This window comes from Schistocerca gregaria, chromosome X, assembly GCF_023897955.1.
Source record: "Schistocerca gregaria isolate iqSchGreg1 chromosome X, iqSchGreg1.2, whole genome shotgun sequence".
NCBI classification, from domain to species: Eukaryota; Metazoa; Arthropoda; class Insecta; order Orthoptera; family Acrididae; genus Schistocerca; species Schistocerca gregaria.
In genome coordinates this window covers 43,035,009-43,053,187 of record NC_064931.1, presented here as the reverse complement: position 1 = coordinate 43,053,187, position 18,179 = coordinate 43,035,009, and the positions used below count along the sequence as shown (strand labels likewise).

Sequence of the window (18,179 nt, the reverse complement as noted above, 5' to 3'; positions counted from 1 at the left end):
CACATATGCTTCAGCCATTGTACTGCTATTCTCGTAGGAACCCTGCCCTCGTACTGATTTCCATTACTGTGCATTGTGTCAAACTATCCTCTTCAAGCCTGCTGATGGCACGACCAATTTTCATTTCGTCATCCCAGTGTTGAGGAACTGTCTTACGAAAGCTACTGAATGCAGCCCTCTCTTTGCCCAGAAACTATAAATTATATATATATTTAAACACCTGACTTCAGTACAATACATTCGCAAAATTAATCCTTTCTTTGCTGAAACAGTCTCAAAGTATGAAGGTAACACTTTCATATAAGATCTTTAATATGATCAACGGAATGATTAGTGTCCTTGGCTATCTTTTCACTAATCTCGCGTTGAATCTCTTTTATCTTGTTATGCATCTCCTCTGACCTCTATCAGGTATTATGTACTTCACAACCAAGTACAGATTGTGCCTCACTAATGTTTACAGGCTGTTCTTGGTTTCTTCTCTATACTTTCACGAACGTTGTTGGCAAACTTTAGAGCTTTTCCGCCAGTTGGTTTTTAATAGATTGAATGGAAATGAAAATCACGTATGACAGTGTTGTCTGGGATATCCCACGGGGTGGGTTCAGCAGCCTAGTGGAAAGAGTGAACCTCCTCCGATGTGAATGTTGTGTTGTATGAGTCTTTGTGGAGTGTATGCGAGTGTAATGGATGAGCATATAGTATAATTTTGTGTATGACGATGATGAGAGAGGGTGAAACCTGGTGCTGGCACATAGCCTACTCGTCTCAAATAGCATCAAGGGGACGGGCAAACTTAACGTCCCCATCCGACAGACGGATGACCATAAACAGCGTCACATGCCCAATAGGCTGAATATTAACCTTTTAATTTCCATGCTATCGTGTTATCTTAAAATATTTTTAGGGTGCCCACATTATGGTGCGAAAAGTGGTAATTGACTCTAAATAATGAAAAGTGTGAAGTGATCTACATGTGTACTACAAGAAATCCGCTAAATTACGGTTACACGATAAACCACACAAATCTAAAGGCTGTGCATCCAAGCAAGTACTTAGGGATTACAGTTACCAATAACTTAAGCTAGAACGATCACATAGATAATGTTGTGGGGAAAGAGAACCAAACACTGCGATATAATGGCAGAACACTTAGAAAATGCAACAAGTCTACTAAAGAGACCGCCTACACTACTATCGTCCGTTCTCTTCTGGAGTATTGCTACGCGGTGTGGGATCCGCATCAGATAGCATTTACGGAGGACATGGAAAAAGTTCAAAGAAGGCAGTTGGTTTTGTATTGTCGCGATATGGGAGAGAGAGTGCCGTTGATATGATACTCGAATTGGGGTGGCAACTTTTAAAACAAAGGCACTTATCGTTGCGACAGAAATTTCTCATGAAATTTCAATCACCAGCTTTATCCTCACAGTGTGAAAATATTTTGTCAGCGCTCCCTAGATGGGGAGATATGACCAACACAATAAAATAATAGAAAGAAGAGCTCGCGCGGAAAGATTTAAGTGTTGGTTTTTCCCTGTCGCTGTTCGAGAGTGGAACGATAGAGAAATAGCGGGGTCAGGGATTTTCTCTGCCTCGTGATGACTGGGTGTTGCGTGCTGTCCTTAGGTTAGTTAGGTTTAAGTAGTTCTAAGTTCTAGGGGGCTGATGACCATAGATGTTAAGTCCCATAGTGCTCAGAGCCATTTTTGAAGAGAAATAGCCTGAAGGTGGTGCGATGAGCCTTCTGCGAGGCACTTAGCTGTGAATTGCGGAGGAATAATGTAGACGTAGATCTAACTTCTTTTTCTTTGTTGACGCTGACCAAGTCAGTGCAGGCAAGAAATTCCGTGGAATCTTTGTCCCCTGAACTCCCTTATTTCTGTAGCGTTTTCGTGTAATTCCCTACGGCCATATGATAAACCTAAACCATCTTCGCCTATCATTTGAACATCTTTATCCTTTTTCAGGGGATACGTTATATAAAACTGTGAGTTTATAGACCAAAAGTAAATACTTACAATCTTTTTCGTAGCGTTTTCTCTTCTCGTACACGTATCTTTTGTTTTCCTGGTTTGGCAAATTTAATTTTAGTTTGTAGACAGACGCTCTCACTGTCGTTATAGTCGTCAGTAATCAAAAGGAGGGAACTCGTACGCGCCATCTGTCTCGAATCGTGTAAAGTTTTCTCTGTGTTATCGCATTTTACCTTTTTCTGCATCGTGTCGTGGAGTTTATGGAGCAGACATTTTGTCTAAATAAGTGAGGAAAACTACCTAAAAACTAGACCCAGGCTGGCAAGTGTATCAGACCAACCTCGCGAATTCGATCTACGTCTACCTCATCTTGTCCCGAAAGTTAGCATGCCGAGCGTTGAGTAGTATTAAAAAGTCTCCAAAACAAACTACTTAACCTTGTGGCAATATCAGCAATTAATTTAAGGCACGGTAATGCATTATCACTTACTTTCTCCGCGCCTCAGCAACCTGTTGACGAAACGGCTAGTGACTTACAGGCGCTTTGCACTTGGGGCCCTGGCGTGCTGTTCCGTCGCGCTGCAGCTGGTGCCTCATACTTGGCTTCCAGCGCAACCCATCGCTGCCTGTTATTCTTAACGGACTTCGCTAATACTGCTTCTGCGCTGTCTTCTGTCTCCTTCCATTGTCGTCTTGCTGAGAGACTGCTTTTACTCCTCTTTCTGGAACACCACCCTATTTAAATGCTATTATATTAATTTACCACAGTTCTGTAATTACAGTATCACAATTTATTTACATCCTTATTTCCAAAGGCGGACGGTTACACTACAGAGCATTTTTTACAATGGAATCTTCGGCACCTTTCATACATAATACACTTCCTAACAAAACGTCGCAAATAAAATACTAATACTGCTTTGTTATTCGCTATGCTGTCCACAGCAGACAACTTGGTGTATCTTTGACATCACAAAACATTCTGCCTCTAAATCCATGGAGCTCTGCAAAGCATTCCAGTAACACTTCTAACCGAGCGAGGTGGCGCAGTGGTTAGCACACTGGACTCGCATTCGAGAGGACGACGGTTCAATCCCGTCTCCGGTCATCCTGATTTAGGTTTTCCGTGATTTCCCTAAATCGCTTCAGGCAAATGCCGGGATGGTTTCTTTGAAAGGGCACGGCCGATTTCCTTCCCAATCTTTCCCTAACCCGAGCTTGCGCTCCGTCTCTAATGACCTCGTTGTCGACGGGACGTTAAACACTAACCACCACCACTAACCACCGCCACCAACACTTCTAATCCAAAGTTCGTGGATTATCTGAAAAGCGCTATCCCGCAAGGAATGCCGCACTGAAACAACTCCATTACCTGTGGAGACTGGAATGAAGCCACTACCGGCGTTTTATAGCTGTCACTGTGGCACAGAGAACTTCACAATGGTTGCGCACTCTCTGATTTGCAACTTGTTTAATCCACTAATTGATTGAACCCAATTATTTGACAGTCTTCCACGCAATGTACCTGCGGCAGATAGCGTTGACTGGTGTCACGACAGTGAATGAATTAACTTAGAAGTATCTGGCGGGATTCCACCTTTATGAAAGCCGTAATAATCGAGATGCCAAAAAATCTGCTTCAATGATTTGAGACAAAAATTTGACCGTTGATAGACATTCTCAAAATTGCTGTCGAATTATTACATACATACGTGTCCATTCTAGCGGAGCTAATGCCTCGAACCGCGCCTAGGAGCCGACTGCAACTTTGCGCGTTGCGAAGCTAGCTGAGTTCTATCGACTACCTTCGGTAGCAATTCGGCTACGTTCGGTCGAGAACAGCGTCCTCAGATATTTCATAAATTAATATGTTTATTGGACTTTCAAAATGTTGTTTACATACAGATTTTGCCTCGCTACAGCATATCGGCAATTACCGTCTTACGTTATAAATAATTTGTGTACGAATTGCGGGTCCTCCCCTTGCTATCACGTCTCGCCCTGACCGAAGTCCCCCACGCCAGAGCGTTATTAAATCTCCCACCTGTCACGCACGCGACCTCTAAGCTCCCTTGCCAGAGAGCCCTCATTCAGTGCTTTCTACAGCTATCTATCCGTTCTCACAATAGGGGGCGAATATCACGTTGAAATTATAATTTGGAAGAAAGGACTACTCTATTTGATAAAGAGGCACACTGGCAAAGATATGTTACAATAGGGAACACTGGCCAATCTGAAAAATAAAATATATGCGTTCAGGTAGAAATATGAAGAAACGCATGGAGAGAGTAATGGTACGTACAAAAAAGTCAAGTGCAAATAGCAGAACAGTATTACCTATCTACAGCAAAAGCTCAGGACGTAAAGGCAAGCAAAGCAAGAAGCATAAGTCTTACCGTAAACAACTGCAAAACTCAGGGGCACCATTGTAACTACTGAGAATAAACCGAATCTGAAACAGAAAACATAGTAGGTGCGAGCCAAAAATCTACATCTGCAATGATGACCTTTCAAAACGCGAGCAGGAAGCGATGGAATCGCTTCCAGATACATCACGACAGCGAATTCGTTAAGAAATTCAACTTCCACATTTTTAATAGAAGGTCAGTATACACCCCGACGAATTCTCATGAGAATTTTAAAAACTGTGTGTATATCATCAGGTTAAGAGAAACAGAAGATTCATTTCGTGCTACATTATCTTAATAAGGCATCCAAGGGGATGAGCACGTGTGGTAGTTTCAGCAGCTATGCTTAGAGGTATTTTTGGCGCGCTATTAGTGACTGCCAGAAACCAATGAAACACCGCGGTAATGGTTCGATGGACCAACAATCCGCGAATTCTAGATCGGGAGACTGGTGGAAGATTAGGATTTCTGGTTCCGAGATCATTATAGCCTGTGCTCAAGCTCAGAAGTGGCCAGACATGTTGAAAAAATTCGTCCATAACAGAGACTATCCTGTCATTTACCTTACTCAATTAAAGAGAAACCACGGGAAATCTACTCCCGCATTACTGGACACGGAGTTAAATCCCGGTTCTTAGTTAGTCCAGAGTCTCATCATTGCGTTATCTTACTTGTTTCGTAGATAGGGAATGGTAGAAACATTTACTGGTACCGAAACGGAAGATAGCGGACAGAAGGCCGAAATACTGAATTCAGCCTTTCGAAACTGTTTCACTGTGAAAAATCGCAATACGGCCCCTCCGATCAACCATCGCACGAACGCCAAAATGGCTGGTAAGTAATCGAGGCATAGTAAAAAAGTTATAATCGATTAGTAGTGTAGAGGCACCTGGACCAGATGAAATATCTGTAAGATTTTACAGAGATAATGGTAAAGAATTAGCTCCCTTCTGGCAATAATTTATCGTTGGCCACTGGAGCAGCGGTGGGTAGCCAACGGCTGGAAAGAAACACAGGTTACTCCCGTTTTCAGGAAGGGTCCTAGTACAGACGCATATAATTAGAAGCCCATGTAATTGACGTTAGTTAGTTGCAGAACTATACAACATGTTTTACCCTCAAGAATTACCACCTTCTTTGAGAACAAAAATCTCGTCTATGAAAATCAATATTTATTTCGCAAACTCGGCTCGCTCTGCTCCTCCTTGAGACCCATATAGCTGAAGGCCACGGCGATCAGCTTGATGCTGTGTTCCTCGATTCAGGAAGACATCTGATATAGTTTCGCAGTGTCGTTTAGTGAAAAAAGCGAGCTTACTAAGTGCTGGACCAGATTTGTAACCGCAATCAAGCCTTCCTTTCAGATAGAACTCAGCATGCCGCTCTTGACACTGCAAAATCGACGGATATAAAGGTGAATTCTAGAGTACACCAAGGAAAGAACCGTTACTGTTTTCAGGTACACTGGGCAACATAATAAAAGGGTCACTTTTTCGGAATCCAGTAACCTTTTCCCATTGTGACGCAGACGTTTGAAATTTTGCTCGAAGATATCTACAGCCTCCCTTTTTAGTAGTGTAAAAGCGTGGCATCTTGCGAAGCCACTCTCTGGATGTGGCAGGTCGTCAAATCCCGTCTTTCCCACATTTCACCTCTCCTTGTGACGACACTGCGATGGATGTCAGAACCGAGACGCCAACGTCGAAACGACGGGATTTTCTCATGGGTGGGAACCGAAAACATTTCAGACACCGAAAGGTCTCAGGGGATGGCATAAAGGGTCTTCAATGAAACAGCCTCTCCCATTAGGCACTGATTCACACATTTCGCGCTCGAAAACGATAGTCCATAGTGCGGTGAACAACAGGACATCGTGGGCCTGCAACTCCCGTGAACGTTGTCACATCCCTTTGAAGTGTAGCACTACTGCAATTTTTGTTGTGGTGTACAGTGTGGAACCACTAGAGACCGTTCAAAACCATTCGACGAAATTTGAACTTAATCGGAAGCAGGAAAGTGTATTATGAATTTTCATCCCTCCTGTTTAGTACCCTGCTGTGCTTTGATCAGGGGGTGGTGGGTCGACTTTGATAGGTACGTGAATAAAACGGCAAAGTGTCGCTCTAAGACCCCCAATTTCGGCTACAAACACGCACACTTTCGTTGAGCGCTTTAACAATGCACCCCTACAAAGAAAACTAGTGACTGATTACAACGTATCTACAGAGAAGCAACCCCTCCGACAACCTACAGCTGTGGGGTGTTACGCTGAGCTCTCGCACATGATTGCGTGCCTGCGGAATCTGAGGAGTGTCGGCAGGGTTGCCCGCCTACAGACGCCTAGGAATACATCGTGGGTTTTATCTATACTGTGTAATATCTGTCCTCCTTCCTTCTTCCATCTATTCTCCACATTAAACAATGCCCAGTCCAAGTAATTAATAAGCAAAGCCTTTTATGGAGATTTGAGAGGAGCGAAAATTACAATAAACTTTCAAATTTACTTAGATTGTCATGTTGAGATGGCTCCAGTTCTTCTTGTCTAGGGGTATGATTCTTCAAGCTGAAAATCAAACATCAGGTCCTCACAGTTGTTGGTTTGAACTAAATAAATTGAAAGTTTGTTGTTGCAGAATTTTTTACGTAAATATATTTTCCACAGATTTTCTCACATTTTAGTATGTCGTGCAGTATTTTGATATTACACAAAAATACGTCAGATCACATCAGAAGCAGGCTAATGATTCTCACACTCTGCGGAAATAACAATATTCCAAAAGGTTCATAATTTTTCTTAACAAATGAATATCTACAAGTTTTCGTTAAATTATTGTTTATTATTTAATAAACGAATTCCAAAATAAACACAATAAACAGTAAAGGATTGCGTAACTGATAATATAAATTTTAAGTGTGGAAATAATTCGTAATTTGAAATGTTTCAAAAAATATATATTTTTAACTGTACATAATAACATCGAAATTAAAAAATTGGATGAAATAATTCCTTTTCATAAATTTTAGCTTGAAATATAGCATACTGTGTGTAAAGCTATACGAAAGATTTCAGAAAAGCAACTGAGATAATATTGACGAGTCCAAAATTCAAAAATAATACTGGTAGCGAGAACCACTGCTGAGGAGGAGAATGTCCCGTTACAAGAGGTACATTTTCAAAGTGCCCAAGATGGTAGCAATGGTATTTCAGATATTGGGAAGGGGGGTGGGGGTGGGGACCCTTTGTCACTTTATTCATCCAGTGTCATATTCACCACCACCCTCCAACACAACACCCCCTCTCCTCTTCCCCACGCTCCACTCGTCATTATGAGGGTGCAAAACAGCAGGACTGGAAAAGCATAAACTTTCTATTGTGTTTCGTTGAATGGTTTTGAACGGTCCCTAGAAGTTCCTGCTCCACCATTAAGCAAAACTTGCGGCCAAGCTGCATCCATAGCTGGTGCGATAACGTTATATGGAGATGCAGACCAACAGCGTCCGTAGAGAAGGGATGAATCGTCCGGGGGGTGTCAGCACTGTTAAAGATAGTCAAGAATATTGTCCTGCTGCTCTTCGTTATATGGAGTTGCAGACCAACAGCGTCCTTAGAGAAGGGATGAATCGTCTGGGGGGGTGTCAGCACTGTTAAAGATAGTCAAGAATATTGTCCTGCTGCTCATCGTTATATGGAGTTGCAGACCAACAGCGTCCTTAGAGTAGGGATGAATCGTCCGGGGGGTGTCAGCACTGTTAAAGGTAGTCAAGAATATTGTCCTGCTGCTCATCGTCATATGGAGTTGCAGACCAACAGCGTCCTTAGAGAAGGGATGAATCGTCCGAGGGGTGTCAGCACTGTTAAAGATAGTCAACAATACTGTCCTGCTGCTCATCGTTATATGGAGTTGCAGACCAAAAGCGTCCTTAGAGAAGGGATGAATCGTCCGGGGGAAGTCAGCACTGTTAAAGATAGTCAAGAATGTTGTCCTGCTGCTCATCGTTATATGGAGTTGCAGACCAACAGCGTCCTTAGAGAAGGGATGAATCGTCCGGGGGGTGTCAGCACTGTTAAAGATAGTCAAGAATATTGTCCTGCTGCTCATCGTTATATAGAGTTGCAGACCTACAGCGTCCTTAGAGAAGGGATGAATCGTCCGGGGGGGTGTCAGCACTGTTATACATAGTCAAGAATATTGTCCAGCTGCTCATCGTTATATGGAGTTGAAGACCAACAGCGTCCTTAGAGAAGGGATGAATCGTCTGGGGGGTGTTAGCACTGTTAAAGATAGTCAAGAATATTGCCCTGCTGCTCATCGTTATACGAAGTTGTAGACCAAAAGCGTCCTTAGAGAAGCGATGAATCGTCCGGGGGGTGTCAGCACTGTTAAAGATGGTCAAGAATATTGTCCTGCTGCTCATCGTTATATGGAGTTGCAGACCAACAGCGTCCTTAGAGAAGGGATGAATCGTCCGGAGGGTGTCAGCACTGTTAAAGATAGTCAAAAATGTTGTCCTGCTGCTCATCGTTATATGGAGTTGCATCCCAACAGCGTCCTTAGAGTAGGGTTGAATCGTCCGGGGGGTGTCAGCACTGTTAAAGATAGTCAAGAATTTTGTCCTGCTGCTCTTCGTTATATGGAGTTGCAGACCAACAGCGTCCTTAGAGAAGGGATGAATCGTCTGGGGGGTGTCAGCACTGTTAAAGACAGTCAAGAATATTGTCCTGCTGCTCATCGTTATATGGAGTTGCAGACCAACAGCGTCCTTAGAGAAGGGATGAATCGTCCGGGGGGTGTCAGCACTGTTAAAGATAGTCAATAATGTTGTCCTGCTGCTCATCGTTATATGGAGTTGTAGACCAACAGCGTCCTTAGAGAAGGGATGAATTGTCCAGGGTGTGACAGCATAGTTAAAGATAGTCAAGAATGTTGTCCTGCTGCTCATCGTTATATGGAGTTGCAGAGCAATTATGTCCTTAGTCAAGGGATGATTCGTCCGCGGGGTGTCAGCACTGTTAAAGATTGTCAAGTATATTGTACTGCTGCTCATCGTTATATGGAGTTGCAGACCAACAGCGTCCTTAGAGTAAAGATGAATGGTCGGGGGGGGGGGGGGCGCCCGCACTGTTAAAGATAGTCAAGAATATTGTCCTACTGCTCATCGTTATAAGGAGTTGCAAACCAATAGCGTCCTTAGAGAAGGGATGAATCGTCCGGGGGGTGTCAGCACTGTTAAAGATAGTCAAGAATGTTGTCCTGCTGCTCATCGTTATATGGAGTTGCAGACCAACAGCGTCCTTAGAGAAGGGATGAATCGTCTGGGGGGTGTCAGCACTGTTAAAGACAGTCAAGAATATTGTCCTGCTGCTCATCGTTATATGGAGTTGCAGACCAACAGCGTCCTTAGAGAAGGGATGAATCGTCCGGGGGGTGTCAGCACTGTTAAAGATAGTCAATAATGTTGTCCTGCTGCTCATCGTTATATGGAGTTGTAGACCAACAGCGTCCTTAGAGAAGGGATGAATTGTCCAGGGTGTGACAGCATAGTTAAAGATAGTCAAGAATGTTGTCCTGCTGCTCATCGTTATATGGAGTTGCAGAGCAATTATGTCCTTAGTCAAGGGAAGATTCGTCCGCGGGGTGTCAGCACTGTTAAAGATTGTCAAGTATATTGTACTGCTGCTCATCGTTATATGGAGTTGCAGACCAACAGCATCCTTAAAGTAAAGATGAATTGTCGGGGGGGGGGGGGGGCGCCAGCACTGTTAAAGATAGTCAAGAATATTGTCCTACTGCTCATCGTTATAAGGAGTTGCAAACCAATAGCGTCCTTAGAGAAGGGATGAATCGTCCGGGGGGTGTCAGCACTGCTAAAGATAGTCAAGAATGTTGTCCTGCTGCTCATCGTTATATGGAGTTGCAGACCAACAGCGTCCTTAGAGAAGGGATGAATAGTCCGGGGGGTGTCAGCACTGTTAAAGATAGTCAAAAATATTGTCCTGCTGCTCATCGTTATATGGAGTTGCATCCCAACAGCGTCCTTAGAGTAAAGATGAATCGTCGGGGGGGGGGGGGGGGGGTCAGCACTGTTAAAGATAGTCAAGAATATTGTGCTACTGCTCATCGTTATAAGGAGTTGCAAACCAATAGCGTCCTTAGAGAAGGGATGAATCGTCCGGGGGGTGTCAGCACTGTTAAAGATAGTCAAGAATGTTGTCCTGCTGCTCATCGTTATATGGAGTTGCAGACCAACAGCGTCCTTAGAGAAGGGATGAATAGTTCGGGGGGTGTCAGCACTGTTAAAGATAGTCAAAAATATTGTCCTGCTGCTCATCGTTATATGGAGTTGCATCCCAACAGCGTCCTTAGGGTAGGGATGAATCGTCCGGGGGGTGTCAGCACTGTTAAAGATAGTCAAGAATATTGTCCTGCTGCTCATCGTATGGAGTTGCAGACCAACAGCGTCCTTAGAGTAGCGATGAATCGTCCGGGGGGTGTCAGCACTGTTAAAGATAGTCAAGAATATTGTCCTGCTGCTCTTCGTTATATGGAGTTGCAGACCAACAGCGTCCTTAGAGAAGGGATGAATCGTCCGGGGGGTGTCAGCACTGTTAAAGATAGTCAAGAATACTGTCCTGCTGCTCATCGTTATATGGAGTTGCAGACCAAAAGCGTCCTTAGAGAAGGGATGAATCGTCCGGGGGAAGTCAGCACTGTTAAAGATAGTCAAGAATGTTGTCCTGCTGCTCATCGTTATATGGAGTTGCAGACCAACAGCGTCCTTAGAGAAGGGATGAATCGTCCGGGGGGTGTCAGCACTGTTAAAGATAGTCAAGAATATTGTCCTGCTGCTCATCGTTATAAAGAGTTGCAGACCTACAGCGTCCTTAGAGAAGGGATGAATCGTCCGGGGGGGTGTCAGCACTGTTATACATAGTCAAGAATATTGTCCAGCTGCTCATCGTTATATGGAGTTGAAGACCAACAGCGTCCTTAGAGAAGGGATGAATCGACTGGGGGGGTGTTAGCACTGTTAAAGATAGTCAAGAATATTGCCATGCTGCTCATCGTTATACGGAGTTGTAGACCAAAAGCGTCCTTAGAGAAGCGATGAATCGTCCGGGGGGTGTCAGCACTGTTAAAGATGGTCAAGAATATTGTCCTGCTGCTCATCGTTATATGGAGTTGCAGACCAACAGCGTCCTTAGAGAAGGGATGAATCGTCCGGAGGGTGTCAGCACTGTTAAAGATAGTCAAAAATGTTGTCCTGCTGCTCATCGTTATATGGAGTTGCATCCCAACAGCGTCCTTAGAGTAAAGATGAATCGTCGGGGGGGGGGGGGGGGGTCAGCACTGTTAAAGATAGTCAAGAATATTGTGCTACTGCTCATCGTTATAAGGAGTTGCAAACCAATAGCGTCCTTAGAGAAGGGATGAATCGTCCGGGGGGTGTCAGCACTGTTAAAGATAGTCAAGAATGTTGTCCTGCTGCTCATCGTTATATGGAGTTGCAGACCAACAGCGTCCTTAGAGAAGGGATGAATAGTCCGGGGGTTGTCAGCACTGTTAAAGATAGTCAAAAATATTGTCCTGCTGCTCATCGTTATATGGAGTTGCATCCCAACAGCGTCCTTAGGGTAGGGATGAATCGTCCGGGGGGTGTCAGCACTGATAAAGATAGTCAAGAATATTGTCCTGCTGCTCTTCGTTATATGGAGTTGCAGACCAACAGCGTCCTTAGAGAAGGGATGAATCGTCTGGGGGGGTGTCAGCACTGTTAAAGATAGTCAAGAATATTGTCCTGCTGCTCATCATATGGAGTTGCAGACCAACAGCGTCCTTAGAGTAGCGATGAATCGTCCGGGGGGTGTCAGCACTGTTAAAGATAGTCAAGAATATTGTCCTGCTGCTCTTCGTTATATGGAGTTGCAGACCAACAGCGTCCTTAGAGAAGGGATGAATCGTCCGGGGGGTGTCAGCACTGTTAAAGATAGTCAAGAATACTGTCCTGCTGCTCATCGTTATATGGAGTTGCAGACCAAAAGCGTCCTTAGAGAAGGGATGAATCGTCCGGGGGAAGTCAGCACTGTTAAAGATAGTCAAGAATGTTGTCCTGCTGCCCATCGTTATATGGAGTTGCAGACCAACAGCGTCCTTAGAGAAGGGATGAATCGTCCGGGGGGTGTCAGCACTGTTAAAGATAGTCAAGAATATTGTCCTGCTGCTCATCGTTATGAAGAGTTGCAGACCTACAGCGTCCTTAGAGAAGGGATGAATCGTCCGGGGGGGTGTCAGCACTGTTATACATAGTCAAGAATATTGTCCAGCTGCTCATCGTTATATGGAGTTGAAGACCAACAGCGTCCTTAGAGAAGGGATGAATCGACTGGGGGGGTGTTAGCACTGTTAAAGATAGTCAAGAATATTGCCCTGCTGCTCATCGTTATACGGAGTTGTAGACCAAAAGCGTCCTTAGAGAAGCGATGAATCGGTCGGGGGGTGTCAGCACTGTTAAAGATGGTCAAGAATATTGTCCTGCTGCTCATCGTTATATGGAGTTGCAGACCAACAGCGTCCTTAGAGAAGGGATGAATCGTCCGGAGGGTGTCAGCACTGTTAAAGATAGTCAAAAATGTTGTCCTGCTGCTCATCGTTATATGGAGTTGCATCCCAACAGCGTCCTTAGAGTAGGGATGAATCGTCCGGGGGGTGTCAGCACTGTTAAAGATAGTCAAGAATATTGTCCTGCTGCTCTTTGTTATATGAAGTTGCAGACCAACAGCGTCCTTAGAGAAGGGATGAATCGTCTGGGGGGTGTCAGCACTGTTAAAGACAGTCAAGAATATTGTCCTGCTGCTCATCGTTATATGGAGTTGCAGACCAACAGCGTCCTTAGAGAAGGGATGAATCGTCCGGGGGGTGTCAGCACTGTTACAGATAGTCAATAATGTTGTCCTGCTGCTCATCGTTAATGGAGTTGTAGACCAACAGCGTCCTTAGAGAAGGGATGAATTGTCCAGGGTGTGACAGCACAGTTAAAGATAATCAAGAATGTTGTCCTGCTGCTCATCGTTATATGGAGTTGCAGAACAATTATGTCCTTAGTCAAGGGATGATTCGTCCGCGGGGTGTCAGCACTGTTAAAGATTGTCAAGTATATTGTACTGCTGCTCATCGTTATATGGAGTTGCAGACCAACAGCGTCCTTAGAGAAGGGATGAATTGTCCAGGGTGTGACAGCACTGTTAAAGATAGTCAAGAATGTTGTCCTGCTGCTCATCGTTATATGGAGTTGCAGACCAACAGCGTCCTTAGAGTAAAGATGAATCGTCGGGGGGGGGGGGGGGGGGTCAGCACTGTTAAAGATAGTCAAGAATATTGTCCTACTGCTCATCGTTATAAGGAGTTGCAAACCAATAGCGACCTTAGAGAAGGGATGAATCGTCCGGGGGGTGTCAGCACTGTTAAAGATAGTCAAGAATGTTGTCCTGCTGCTCATCGTTATATGGAGTTGCAGAACAACTATGTCCTTATTCAAGGGATGATTCGTCCGTGGGGTGTCAGCACTGTTAAAGATTGTCAAGTATATTGTACTGCTGCTCATCGTTATATGGAGTTGCAGACCAACAGCGTCCTTAGAGAAGGGATGAATCGTCTGGGGGGTGTCAGCACTGTTAAAGACAGTCAAGAATATTGTCCTGCTGCTCATCGTTATATGGAGTTGCAGAACAACAGCGTCCTTAGATAAGGGATGAATCGTCCGGGGGGTGTCAGCACTGTTAAAGATAGTCAATAATGTTGTCCTGCTGCTCATCGTTATATGGAGTTGCAGACCAACAGCGTCCTTAGAGTAAAGATGAATCGTGGGGGGGGGGGCGGGCGTCAGCACTGTTAAAGATAGTCAAGAATATTGTCCTACTGCTCATCGTTATAAGGAGTTGCAAACCAATAGCGTCCTTAGAGAAGGGATGAATCGTCAGGGGGTGTCAGCACTGTTAAAGATAGTCCAGAATGATGTCCTGCTGCTCATCGTTATATGGAGTTGCAGAACAACAGCGTCCTTAGAGAAGGGATGAATTGTCCAGGGTGTGACAGCACTGTTAAAGATAGTCAAGAATGTTGTCCTGCTGCTCATCGTTATATGGAGTTGCAGACCAACAGCGTCCTTAGAGAAGGGATGAAATGTCTAGAGTGTGACAGCACTGTTAAAGATAGTCAAGAATATTGTCCTGCTACTCATCGTTATAAGGAGTTGCAGACCAACAGCGTCCTTAGAGAAGGGATGAATCGTCAGGGGGTGTCAGCACTGTTAAAGATAGTCCAGAATGATGTCCTGCTGCTCATAGTTATATGGAGTTGCAGAACAACAGCGTCCTTAGAGAAGGGATGAATTGTCCAGGGTGTGACAGCACTGTTAAAGATAGTCAAAAATGTTGTCCTGCTGCTCATCGTTATATGGAGTTGCAGAACAACTATGTCCTTAGTCAAGGGATGATTCGTCCGCGGGGTGTCAGCACTGTTAAAGATTGTCAAGTATATTGTACTGCTGCTCATCGTTATATGGAGTTGCAGACCAACAGCGTCCTTAGAGAAGGGATGAATCGTCTGGGGGGTGTCAGCACTGTTAAAGACAGTCAAGAATATTGTCCTGCTGCTCATCGTTATATGGAGTTGCAGACCAACAGCGTCCTTAGAGAAGGGATGAATCGTCCAGGGGGTGTCAGCACTGTTAAAGATAGTCAATAATGTTGTCCTGCTGCTCATCGTTATATGGAGTTGTAGACCAACAGCGTCCTTAGAGAAGGGATGAATTGTCCAGGGTGTGACAGCACTGTTAAAGATAGTCAAGAATGTTGTCCTGCTGCTCATCGTTATATGGAGTAGCAGACCAACAGCATCCTTAGAGATGGGATGAATCTTCGGGGGTGCCAGCACTGTTAAAGAAGTCAAGAATATTGTCCTGCTGCTCGTCGTTATATGGAGTTGCAGACCAACAGCTTCCTTAGAGAAGGGATGAATCGTCCGGGGGGTGTCAGCACTGTTAAAGATAGTCAAGAATATTGCCCTGCTGCTCATCGTTATATGGAGTTGCAGACCAACAGCATCCTTAGAGAAGGGTTGAATCTACGGGGGGTGCCAGCACTGTTAAAGAAGTCAAGAATATTGTCCTGCTGCTCATCGATATATGGAGTTGCAGAATAAATGCATCCTTACGGAAGGGATGAATCGTCCTGGGGGTGTCAGCACTGTCAAGGTTAGTCAAGAATATTGCCCTGCTGCTCATCGTTATATGGAGTTGCAGACCAACAGCATCCTTAGAGAAGGGATGAATCGTCCGGGTTGTGTCAGCACTGTTAAAGATAGCCAAGAATATTGTCCTGCTGCTCATCGTTATATGGAAGTTGCAGAATAAATGCATCCTTACGGAAGGGATTAATCGCCTGGGGGTGTCAGCACTGTCAAGGATAGTCAAGAATATTGTCCTGCTGCTCATCGTTATATGGAGTTGCAGACCAACAGCGTCCTTAGATAAGGGATGAATGGTCCGGGGGGTGTCAGCACTGTTAAAGATAGCCAAGAATATTGTCCTGCTGCTCATCGTTATATGGAGGTTGCAGAATAAATGCATCCTTACGGAAGGGATTAATCGCCTGGGGGTGTCAGCACTGTTAAAGATAGTCAAAAATTATGTCCTGCTGCTCATCGTTATATGGAGTTGCAGACCAACAGCGTCCTTAGGTAAGGGATGAATCTTTGGGGGGTGTCAGCACTGTTAAAGATAGTCAAGAATATTGTCCTGCTGCTCATCGTTATATGGAGTTGCAGACCAACAGCATCCTTAGAGAAGGGATGAATCTTCGGGGGGTGTCAGCACTGTTAAAGATAGTCAAGAATGTTGTCCTGCTGCTCATCGTTATATGGAGTTGCAGACCAACAGCATCCTTAGAGAAGGGATGATTCTTCGGGGGGTGTCAGCACTGTTAAAGAAGTCAAGAATATTGTCCTGCTGCTCGTCGTTATGTGGAGTTGCAGACCAACAGCGACCTTAGAGAAGGGATGAATCTTCGGGGGGTGTCAGCACTGTTAAAGATAGTCAAGAATGTTGTCCTGCTGCTCATCGTTATATGGAGTTGCAGACCAACAGCATCCTTAGAGAAGGGATGATTCTTCGGGGGGTGTCAGCACTGTTAAAGAAGTCAAGAATATTGTCCTGCTGCTCGTCGTTATGTGGAGTTGCAGACCAACAGCGACCTTAGAGAAGGGATGAATCGTCCGGTGGGTGTCAGCACTGTAAAGATAGTCAAGCATATTGCCCTGCTGCTCATCGTTATATGGAGTTGCAGACCAACAGCGTCCTTAGAGAAGGGATGAATCGTCCGGGAGGTGTCAGCACTGTTAAAGATAGTCAAGAATATTGTCCTGCTGCTCATCGTTATATGGAGTTGCAGACCAACAGCGTCTTAGAGAAGGGATGAGTCGTCCGGGGGGTGTCAGCACTGTTAAAGATAGTCAAGAATGTTGTCCTGCTGCTCATCGTTATATGGAGTTGCAGACCAACAGCGTCCTTAGAGAAGGGATGAAATGTCCAGGGTGTGACAGCACTGTTAAAGATAGTAAAGAAAATTGTCCTGATATTCATCGTTATAAGGAGTTGCAGAACAACAGCGTCCTTAGAGAAGGGATGAATAGTCAGGGGGTGTCAGCACTGTTAAAGATAGTGAAGAATGATGTCCTGCTGCTCATCGTTATATGGAGTTGCAGACCAACAGCGTCCTTAGAGAAGGGATGAATTGTCCAGGGTGTGACAGCACTGTCAAAGATAGTCAAGAATGTTGTCCTACTGCTCATCGTTATATGGAGTTGCAGACCAACAGCGTCCTTAGAGTAGGGATGAATCGTCGTTGAGGTGTCAGCACTGTTAAAGATAGTCAAGAATATTGTCCTGCTGCTCATCGTTATAAGGAGTTGCAAACCAATAGCGTCCTTAGAGAAGGGATGAATCGTCAGTGGGTGTCAGCACTGTTAAAGATAGTCAGAAATGATGTCCTGCTGCTCATCGTTATATGGGGTTGCAGACCAACAGCCTCCTTAGAGAAGGGATGAATCGTCCGGGTTGTGTCAGCACTGTTAAAGATAGCCAAGAATATTGTCCTGCTGCTCATCGTTATATGGAAGTTGCAGAATAAATGCATCCTTACGGAAGGGATTAATCGCCTGGGGGTGTCAGCACTGTCAAGGATAGTCAAGAATATTGTCCTGCTGCTCATCGTTATATGGAGTTGTAGAACAACAGCGTCCTTAGATAAGGGATGAATGGTCCGGGGGGTGTCAGCACTGTTAAAGATAGCCAAGAATATTGTCCTGCTGCTCATCGTTATATGGAGGTTGCAGAATAAATGCATCCTTACGGAAGGGATTAATCGCCTGGGGGTGTCAGCACTGTTAAAGATAGTCAAAAATGATGTCCTGCTGCTCATCGTTATATGGAGTTGCAGACCAACAGCGTCCTTAGGTAAGGGATGAATCTTTGGGGGGTGTCAGCACTGTTAAAGATAGTCAAGAATATTGTCCTGCTGCTCATCGTTATATGGAGTTGCAGACCAACAGCATCCTTAGAGAAGGGATGAATCTTCGGGGGGTGTCAGCACTGTTAAAGATAGTCAAGAATGTTGTCCTGCTGCTCATCGTTATATGGAGTTGCAGACCAACAGCATCCTTAGAGAAGGGATGATTCTTCGGGGGGTGTCAGCACTGTTAAAGAAGTCAAGAATATTGTCCTGCTGCTCGTCGTTATGTGG

At 44.7% G+C, this 18,179-nt stretch overlaps 1 non-coding gene across 1 annotated transcript; it reads left to right on the top strand.

The window, feature by feature from the left end:
• The first annotated feature begins 3,010 nt into the window (after nucleotides 1-3,010).
• Nucleotides 3,011-3,084, top strand: Trnaa-cgc (transfer RNA alanine (anticodon CGC)). Its single transcript has one exon. It is a non-coding gene; the product is annotated as a tRNA-Ala (tRNA).
• The last annotated feature ends 15,095 nt before the right edge of the window (nucleotides 3,085-18,179 follow it).